The following is a 10,260-nucleotide window of genomic DNA, read 5'->3' on the forward strand; positions in this document are numbered from 1 at the left end:
ATTATCCAAAATATAAACCATCAATTTAGTGAATATCATTGGTGTTTAATATGAGGGTTACAGCATGAAATATATTTTATAATTTTTTTTACACACTTTTATTTATTTTACTATACATTTTTTGACAATGTTTCAGTGTCAAACTGGTGGAGGTTGTGAAAAAAGTCAATAGTTGTACAAGTTGCAGAGTTTCATTATTTAGGCTATTTTCTCTTGAACCAGATGGTATATACTAGAAACCTGTGGCCAATGTGGACACAGATATTTGAAAAAATAATCCTATATACTGTATGAATACATTTTGTAAAAGTTATTCAAGTATAAATTACCAAAGTTATGATAGATTGCCATATATTTGCTGTTAATAACCCAAAATGACTGAAGATTCCGGTAACTTTGGTAAACTACTGGTAGCTTTGCAACCCTAGTTCTACCTGGAATCAAAAAGGGTTCTTCAAAGGGTTCTACTATGGGGACAGCCGAATAACTCTTTTWGCTTCTAGACAGCTCCYTTTTTTCTAAGCCTGTACCACCTTCCTTTACCATACCCCCAAACTTAACCCTCAGCTAAACAGCCAAACTGATCCTGAGTCWGTTGTTAAGGGCATAGAGTAAACATACACAGAGTACTTTATCAGTGACATGAGGTTACCGAAGGGTACAAGGGCACAGTGCAGTWGCAGATTAGAAAGCGTCATGCCTCGATTGGTGTGCTGTGCTTCACCAAGTGACTTAGCCGTGATGAGTGCCTCAGGTCATACATGTGCAGTGGAGAAAACAACAAAGCCACTGGGCAAAAACTGGTTGAATCAACGTTGTTTCCACATCGTTTCAACAAAAAAAATGATATGTGGTGATGTTGAAACAAAGTGGAAAACTGATTGGATTTTTTAAAAGTCATCAGGGTAAGGGAATTTAGTAAAAATTTATTCCTACCCCAAACTTTTACACTAAAAGTCCAATGACTATGGTAAATTGGTTTAGTTGATTCCAGCTCTAGCTAAACAACCAAAACAAATCCGTGTAAACTCAAAATACATGAGCACCAATGCTGAACTGAAGTAGATGTGCCAGTCGCAAGGACCAACGATACCTAAACGACACAACACAGCGTACACGCGAAAAACTGCGTCCACGCAAAAAGGTCCCGTCTAGGCAAGGAGGCCACATGGGACCCAACAGCCCAGTAGGACGCAATAGCACTTCAGAATCCAAATAGCGCTTCAACCCAATAGGGCTCAGAACCCAACTAGCGGGCTCAGACTCAAAGGCTTCAGATAAACAATACTAGAGGCTTCAACTCAATAGGGCTTTCAGACTCAATAGGGCTTTTCATGACCATGGCATATTGGGCTCAGACTCATGTCAATCAACAGTAGGCTTCAGACTCACATATGGGTTCACGACTCACTATTGCGGCTTCGAACTCAATAGGGCCTACAGACTAACCTATTGGGCATTCAAGACTGATTGGGGCTTACAGACTCTATTGGCTCTCAGACTCAATAGTGGCTTTCACATCTCAATAGGGCTCAGACTCAAAGCGTTAAGACCAACAGGCCTTCCACGACTCAATAGGGCTTCAGACTCAATAGGGCTTCAGACTCAATAGGGCTTCAGACTCAATAGGGCTTCAGAGTCAATAGGGCTTCAGACTCAATAGGCTTCAGACTCATAGGGCTTCAGACTCCTATATAGGGACATTACAACTCAAATAGGGCTACACAGGCTCTACTTGGCTTCTAACTCGTGTGGGCTTCAGACTCAATAGGGCTTCAGACTCAATAGGGCTTCAGACTCAATAGGGCTTCAGACTCTATAGGGCTTCAGACTCAATAGGGCTTCAGACTCAATAGGGCTTCAGAGTCAATAGGGCTTCAGACTCAATAGGGCTTCAGACTCAAAAGGGCTTCAGACATTATTGGGCTTCAGACTCTATTGGGCTTCAGACTCTATTAGTTAATGGTTCAACCTCACCTAGGACAGGTCAAAACGTTCACGGATCTACAGTATGCAGTCAATGATGAACCCTTCTATTTTTCTATGATGGGCGATAGCAGATCTCGTGACAGCTCACATTATCTTTCAAGCGCAGCAGTAAGCCTGATTGACCAAGCTAGGTAGTAGATGTAAAATAAAAGCAAAAATAAGGCTTTATGGAGAGAGTTTTGGGGTTCAGCAGGCAAAGACTGTGTCAAATGAACTTGGGCTGTTTTAGCATGGAAAACCGTCTGACTTTAATCCAGTTCCCATGGACTCAAATAGCCTAGAGGGAAATGAGGAATAGTTACATGAGACTAACCATCACATTCACATGAAATAGCACCTCTAGGGAACTAAACACTGGACAGACAGACATCCTCTCATGGGTGAACTGTCAGAGTAGATTTATGACAGCTGTTTACAGAAAAGCCCACACTGTACAATGTGAATGTCACACGAACCAGAGATACTTGAGATGTACTATCCCTCCAGTGATGTAAACTTAAACAGGGGAAGTGAACTCCGTAACACTGTCATTTAGTGTCAGAGGATCTAGACTGAACCACGAGGAGTTATTCCAATAGCTAATAGTGTATCCTAAAGGGGATCTAACTTCTCAATGGCCAAAAGTGGCATTCATAAGTAAGTGCAATATCATATCATACTTAAGAAATAAGGATCGAGGGGGTGTGGTATATGGGCAATATACCACGGATAAGGGCTGTTCTTACACACAACGCAACGCGGAGTGCCTGGATACAGCCATTAGGTGCCTTATTGCTATTATAAACTGGTTACCAATGTAATTAAAGCAGTAACATCTATGGTATAGGGTCTGATATACCACGGCTGTCAGCCAATCAGCATTCAGGATTCGAACCACCCAATTTATAATGAAGATTATACAAAGGGTGGGTCTAAATCCTGAATGCCGATTGGTTAAAATCGCATTCCAGCCAGTGTCTATTCTACAAGTTACCACGGGCTAAATCTATGAATGCCCTTTCAGGTGGTTGAGTAAGCCTACATTTTAAAATGCATCATGTCTCATATTAGTATCATACTTCCAGTTGTGACTTGTGTGAATGGCATTTATTTGACTTTTGGAAAAAAACTTGGGTGCAGCCCTTGGACAACAACCAATACACAAGGACTATCGTACTACATCCTAAGATGAATTGGAACAAGAGACTCAACACTTTTTGGACTAATCCCAAACATATGTTTCCACACACTAACACAGCAACACCACTTAGTCTGTACAGTCTGTACTCACTCCCACACCATATTGCTAAGCCAGCTAGGGTCTCACTGGACACTGTGGTTATGCTTTCTACATTCTAAACCTGCAAGTCAGCCGAAGCTTAGCTGAAGATCCCGTGGGATTTCAGACAATTAGTGGGAGGCAGAGAGGGCGAGGGGGAGGCAGCTTCTCATCGGATGCACCTGCTATTGGTCCATCTGACAGGGCGCTAGGGCAGTCACAGCTGTGGCCCGGTTAGCCCAACACTACCGCAGACACTAACCCAACACTACCACAGACACTACCGCAACGGTAGTGCGCCATGTGGGAATCCAATAAGCTTGTTAAGTACAGTACCCAGCGTCTGGGCCCAGAGCCCAGCACAACAGGCCCGCCAGTCTAAACATGCTGAAGTGGCTCGGAACGAGGGCTAACGACTGGCTCTCAAACCGTGACTAAGCTGATTTGTGGTGGGTGGTTTCTGTGAGGCACAAAATGGCTGCCATGTTGTATCACCCAGGTAGGTGCTAGTGGATGAGGGTGAGTTACGGTATGAAGTACTTTTAGACATGGTGGAAAGCACTATACGAATACAATCTAGAAAAAACGTGAGAAATCTTGTAGCTACAAAAATCCTGCTTGCCAATCGATACATACACCAACCTGCATTCATTCATATCCATAACAATACATTACACTGAGAATTAATCAATCTTCCGTGCATTCAGAAAGTATTCAGACCCCTTGACTTTTTCTACATTTTGTTACGTTACAACCTTAAAAAAATGTTTCTCTCATTAATCTACACACAATACCCCATAATGACTTAGCAAAAAAAGGTTTAGACATTTTAGCAAATGTATTAAAAATAAAATAAATAAATAGGATGTTTACATAAGTATTCATACCCTTTACTCGATTACAGCCTCAAGTCTTCTTGGGTATGACGCTACAAGTTCGGGCACACCTGTATTTGGGGAGTTTCTCCCATTTTCCTCTTAAGATCCCCTCAAGCTCTGTCAGGTTGGATGGGGAGCGTCGCTGCACCGCGATTTTCAGGTCTCTCCAGAGATGTTCGATTGGGTTCAAGTCCGTACTCTGGCTGGGCCACTCAAGGACATTCTGAGACTCTTCCCGAAAACACTTTTGCGTTGTCTTGGCTGTGTGCTTAGGATCATTGTCCTTCTGGAGGGTGAACCTTCGCCCCAGTCTGAGTTCCTGAGCACTCTGTACTTTGCTCCGTTCATCTTTCCCTCGATCCTGACTAGTCTCCCAGTCCCTGCCGCTGAAAACCATCCCCACAGCATGATGCTGCTACCACCATGCTTCACCGTAGGGATGGTGCCAGGTTTCCTCCAGACATGACGCTTGGCATTTAGGCCAAATAGTTCAATCATGGTTTCATCAGACCAGAGAATCTTGTTTCTCATAGTCTGAGAGTCTTTAGGTACATTTTGGCAAACTCCGAGCAGGCTGTCTTGCCTTTTAYAGAGGAGTGGCTTCCGTCTGTCCACTCTACCATAAAGGCCTGATTGGTGGAGTGCTGCCGAGATGGTTGTCCTTCTGGAAGGTTCTCCCATCTCCATAGAGGAACTCTGGAGCTCTGTCAGAGTGACCATCGGGTTCTTTGTCACCTCTCTGACCAACGCCCTTCTCCCCCGATTGCTCAGAATGATGGAGGCCACTGTGTTCTTGGGGACCTTCATTGCTGCAGAAATGTTTTGGTACCCTTCCTCAGATCTGTGCCTCGACACAATCCTGTCTCAGAGCTCTACGGACAACTCCTTCGACCTCATGGCTTGGTTTTTGCTCTGACATGCACTGACAACTGTGGGACCTATATAGGCAGGTGTGTGCCTTTCCAAATCATGTACAATCAATTGAATTTACCACAGGTGGACTCCAATCAAGTTGTAGAAACATCTCAAGGATGATCAATGGAAACAGAATGCACCTTAGCTCAATTACGACTCTCATAGCAAAGGGTCTGAATACTTATGTAAATAAGGTTTTTCTGTTGGGTTAAAAACTAAACTAAAAAAAAAAAAATGTTTGCATTCTCATTATGGGGTAATATGTATAGATTGATGAGGGGAAAAATAATGTAATCCATTTCAGAATAAGTCTGTAATCTGACAAAATATGGAAAAAGTCAAGGGGCCTGAATAATTTCCGTAATGTACTGTATAACGTTATTTTATCCCTCGCCTCTCTATCCTATCTTCATCCTCTCCTCTTCACTTCTTGTTATCCTAGCAAAGAGCTTCCTCTTATACAAGCCAAGAGGGCATACCTAAAATGTCCCGCAACCCCAACATTGACTCAACTACAGTCCATCTAGTACTCATCCTGGTTTCACTCTGTTTAAATAAACTTAGGTATGTCACAGTGAACAATAAAAAAGTTAACAGAACGCTACCTCGTTGTAAAAGCCTTCATTGCCCGAGACCGTTCAGCTGTGCCACTAGATATCCTGTTCGAGTCCAGGCTCTGTCACAGCCGGCCAAGACCGGGAAACCCATGGGCGGTGCACAATTGGCCCAGTGTCGTCCGGGTTAGGGAAGGTTTGGCCGGCAGGGATGTCTTGTCCCATCGCGCACTAGCGACTCCTGTGGCGGCCGGCCACAGTGCACCCTGACACGGTCGCCAGGTGCACGGTGTTTCCTCCGACACGTTGGTGCGGCTGGCTTCCGGTTAAGCAGGCATTGTGTCAAGAAGCAACCCTTGGTAGGGTTGGTTTTCAGAGGACGCATGGTCCTGACCTTCGCCTCTCCCGAGTCCGTACGGGAGTTGCAGCAATGGGACAAGACTGTAACTACCAATTGGATACCACGTAAATTGGGGGAAAGGGGGGGAAAAAATTAACGCAAGTAGCCAAAAGTGGGAAACCATCATCATTGTTTATTGGTGCTAACTTGCAATGCTTGTTACAAGTGGGTGACTAGCCCATCAAAGACCATTGAACAGGCTGTAATGTGAAACACTGATCTTGCTGTACCAGAAACAGACAGATGTCAGCTGGTGTTTGAGATATAAAGTATCTAACGCCACTTTCYATCCTCTYCAAGGACCCCCCTGTTAGAAAGTCTGAATGGTCCAACCTCTCCAGCTGTGACACATCCCAGGGGACCAGACCAACTGGACCTGGAGAGCTACAGAAAGGGGGAGCAGTGCCAGAACTGAAAGCCCATCAGTTAACACTTCAGTGAGGCAACACAGCTGTGACATCTATGGCATTTCCACTGTTCCCAGGTCAGCCCTTAATCCATATTTGGCCAAACCCCGGGTATGGTCAGTTAAAGATGACTGATGGTGGAACAGGAAACAAGAAAGCAGAGCACTCCACAAAGATGACATCACTAAATCCAACCTTGTACATTGGCTCAATTGGCTGAAAATCAGCCCCATTCTGCTATTCAAGCTAATGGTTGGATTGGTCATACATAACATAACATTTGGCGCCACAGCAGCTAGGTTTTCTCTGGCAAGGGCCCATCTTTCAGAGATTTTGCCCATACTTGGAATCCTCTAGGAAATTCAACTGTCTGCAGTGATTTGAGTTGGTATACTGTAGAGCAAGGGTTTTGCTACCTACATACAGTACCTATAACATCCATTTAAATAACAGATATTACAAAAATCAAGACTTGTTTATTACGAAACAAGATCCCCTGCATGATAACATCAATGCGGGCAACAAGAATGCTATACCACCCACTTGTTTCCCAGTGAACCAACGTGAACCTTCACATGTAATGAACTGGTAAATCCCCGACACAAACGACTCTCTCTTTCTCCTTGTTTTTCTCTTTACTCTTCTTCACATGGATGACCGGACGTTTCATTGACTCATTTCGACCCTTTACATCCAACTGTCACTGACAGACTGTGTAAAAATGTGGGTGCGACTCATGACCCCTCGTGGAGATTCAGTGCCCCGGTCTGGTCCGAATCAGACAGCTCCTTGTTGGAAGGGGGCACGCAGACACCCTCACCCTTTCTCCCAAACCAGAGGGCACAATCGCCACACTCTTCCCCAGAGCAGATCATTGTCCATGAATCTACCACCCCCGGCCACGCACCCCAGACTGTCCATAACAGCACCAGTGTGGATGAGATGAATCCATTGTTCAGACTGCAGTGGTCTGCTCTGCTGAGAAGGCATCATCCACTCCTAGAAACATTCTACATTCCAACCCTCATGCTCACTGATTTCAGACATTGATTGAGTCCCATAAATACTAGAATACAGTATGGAGGCTGTGTAATATAAAGATGGCAATTAAAGGAAGCTGGCGAATCTCGATAAGGGTCGGATTGATTGTCGCCCACCAAGCCGAATTCCATTGGTACAGATAGTGGCGTGAAAATGCTTTGTAGATTGACAGAGACAAGATGGTTGACCCTCTTCAGCCAGATAGTTGAGTCAAATCTTAAGATGGCCGTTTGTAATAGTTTGTTTCCATCCTTCTACCTATAGGTCCATCATCAGCCTACCCATCAACCCATGCATCCCTTCATCCATCTCCACCTCTCATGCTGATAGGACAAACTTAGTGAACTCAGGAAAACAGGATACTGGAATAGAAAAAGGCACATCAGTGGTAGAGAGGCCTAAGGGACAGTCCCCATAAAACAGACTAACGTCAACTCCACAACAAAACAGGGACTTTCCATTTAAACTCCCATCTCAAATGACAAGTGAACTCAAGTAAACAAAGGAAAGAGTGCACTGTGTGTGTGTGTGCATCTGTGTGTGTGTGTGTGTGTGTTTGATTCAGTGTGTATGTACAAGTCTAGGAATGCATCCCAGAAGAGAAGGACATGCTGACAAGCACGGTGGTATTCCACAGCTTTGCTTGGCAAACAGAAGCACCAAGTAAATCCCAAATGAACATGTGCTGAAGTAATTTATCTTGTCGGGCAAAAACACGACGAGTGCAAACTATGATGAAATGAGTCCAGCCAATATAAGGAACAGTCTTTCTATCATGTCTCATATTGACCTATTCTGTCATGTATTACAACTAAAGGAAAACAGTCACATTTATGTATACTGCTACACTGCTATGCATTTCTTTTAAATGAGCCTTCCAAAAATAGTGGCTTTACAGCCTAACCCCTATTTTATAGGACTTTATCTAAACTCCTACCCTACTTGGTAAAAGTAAAGTTAACACGGACAATACAAAACGTTTTCAATAACATGCTAAGAAACCTGAGCAYTTACAAATCCCCATGGGAAAACAGCTGTGTGATAAATATGGCTTGATGCGTTTTATGTGCTGTGACTCTGAACTCAGACAATCAATTCTCCCATGCATACTCAGCAGGGAATGATTTATTGAGCTGCCATAGCCTGCYGAGCTAAAGCCCGGGTAGAGCTTATAGAAGTCTGGAGAACAGATTCTAAACAGTGTGCATTTTCCACTTCTCCATATACATCTTTACTGCATCACACGAATCACAAGTCCACCCTACAGTACGAGCATATCTGAATACTCATAAATGCTGCATTGRGAAGAATGCAGGAAAATAATTTTCCACAGTCGGAAAACAACATGCTGTAGCATGATTTTGTCCAATGCTTCATGTATATTTCATGGGTTGTCTCCACTCTATGCAGAAAACATTATTATTAACGTTAACATTCATACACAACATGCAAATGCTCCCAGGTTGGTGGTCTATAGTGGCGGTCAGTCATGCTTGTGTTCATGTCACACTTCTGAGCACGTGCAGTGGAGTGTGATTGACCCAAAACAAGGTACAATCATCAGCAGTCCCTGACTGAAAGTCCCCACCGCCGCCAAGCATTTTGAAGTCGCTCAAATGTGAGGATAACGCGTGTTTATGCTGCTTCACAAAGGTGTGTTAAACACACGTACAGCAAATTACACTCTATCAGGGAAAGTCGCCCCCTCAGTCCCAGGCTGCCAGCAGCTGTCTCTTGCCAGGACTTGGCAAGAAGCTGCAGACCGAGGCCAGAAGGGAACCTTGCGAGCACCGGCCAGGCACGGGCACCTGACGGCACCAGGAGGAGGCAAGAGGAACCATTCGGCCCATCGGTGGCCACCCCGCCTTAGGGCCAAGCCACCGCCCACTCTCTCAGGGCCACCCAAACCTCCTCCAAGCAAGAGTTGGTTCAGGAAGTTAGGGCACGCGAGACAATTCTCGAACCCCTTGATATGCAGATTGGCCCAATCAGAGCGGCACAGTGGCAGGTTCCATTGTGGTCAGTGAGAAAAAGGATGTCAGAGAGGTTGCGTCTTTGGGTCACCCGTTTTTCACCACCCCTCAACCTCTGTGAGGTCATACCTCACCACCCCTGTTAGGTTTTAGTGGCCGGAGAACCAAGCTTTTCCTTTCTCCAAGCCCTGACCACCGACACCCGAGCCCGACTCCCGAACCATACACCAGACTACAAGCCCCGATCCAAAACCCAGACCCTACACCAGAATGCTTGAACCAGACCCTGACATCCTGAACCTAGACCCGTCGCTAGTCCTTCCCAGACCCAGACTCCACACCTCTCTACACATCCTTTTAGACCCAGACCGCAGATCCTTTCCCCAGGACCCAGATCCTTCCCAGATCCTTCCTTAGACCCAACCCAAATCCTTCCTTAGACCCAGACCCAGATCCCTTCCCAGATCCTGTCCTATGACCCGCCAGATCCTTCCTTAGACCCAAGACCAAAATCCTTCCCCAGTCACGCGCAGACCCTAGAACCGCATCCCAGCATCCATATCCTTAGGCAGACCCAAATCCTTCCTTAGACCCAGACCCAGATCCTTCCCCAGACCCAGATACTTCTCTATTAGATACCCAGAACCCAGATCCTTCCCAGACCCAGATCCTTCCTTAGACCCAGACCCCTCCCCAGAGTCCCCAGACTTCCTTAGATTCCAGAACCCAGATCCTTCCCCAGACCCAGATCCTTCCCCAGAGCCAGATCCCTTCCTTTAGACCCAGCATTCCTTCCTAGACCCAGACCCAGATCCTTCCCCAGACCCAGATTTCTTTCCTTAGAC

General features: G+C 45.2%; 1 protein-coding gene across 1 annotated transcript in view; it reads right to left on the reverse strand.

Annotated features, from left to right (window-relative positions):
• LOC139024559 (collagen alpha-1(XVIII) chain-like) overlaps positions 1 to 10,260 on the reverse strand; it is a 17,571-nt gene that overhangs the window by 6,609 nt on the left and 702 nt on the right. The gene's annotated exons all lie outside the window — the stretch shown is intronic.

The sequence above is a fragment of the Salvelinus sp. IW2-2015 genome, unplaced genomic scaffold (assembly GCF_002910315.2).
Source record: "Salvelinus sp. IW2-2015 unplaced genomic scaffold, ASM291031v2 Un_scaffold1643, whole genome shotgun sequence".
Taxonomy (NCBI): Eukaryota; Metazoa; Chordata; class Actinopteri; order Salmoniformes; family Salmonidae; genus Salvelinus; species Salvelinus sp. IW2-2015.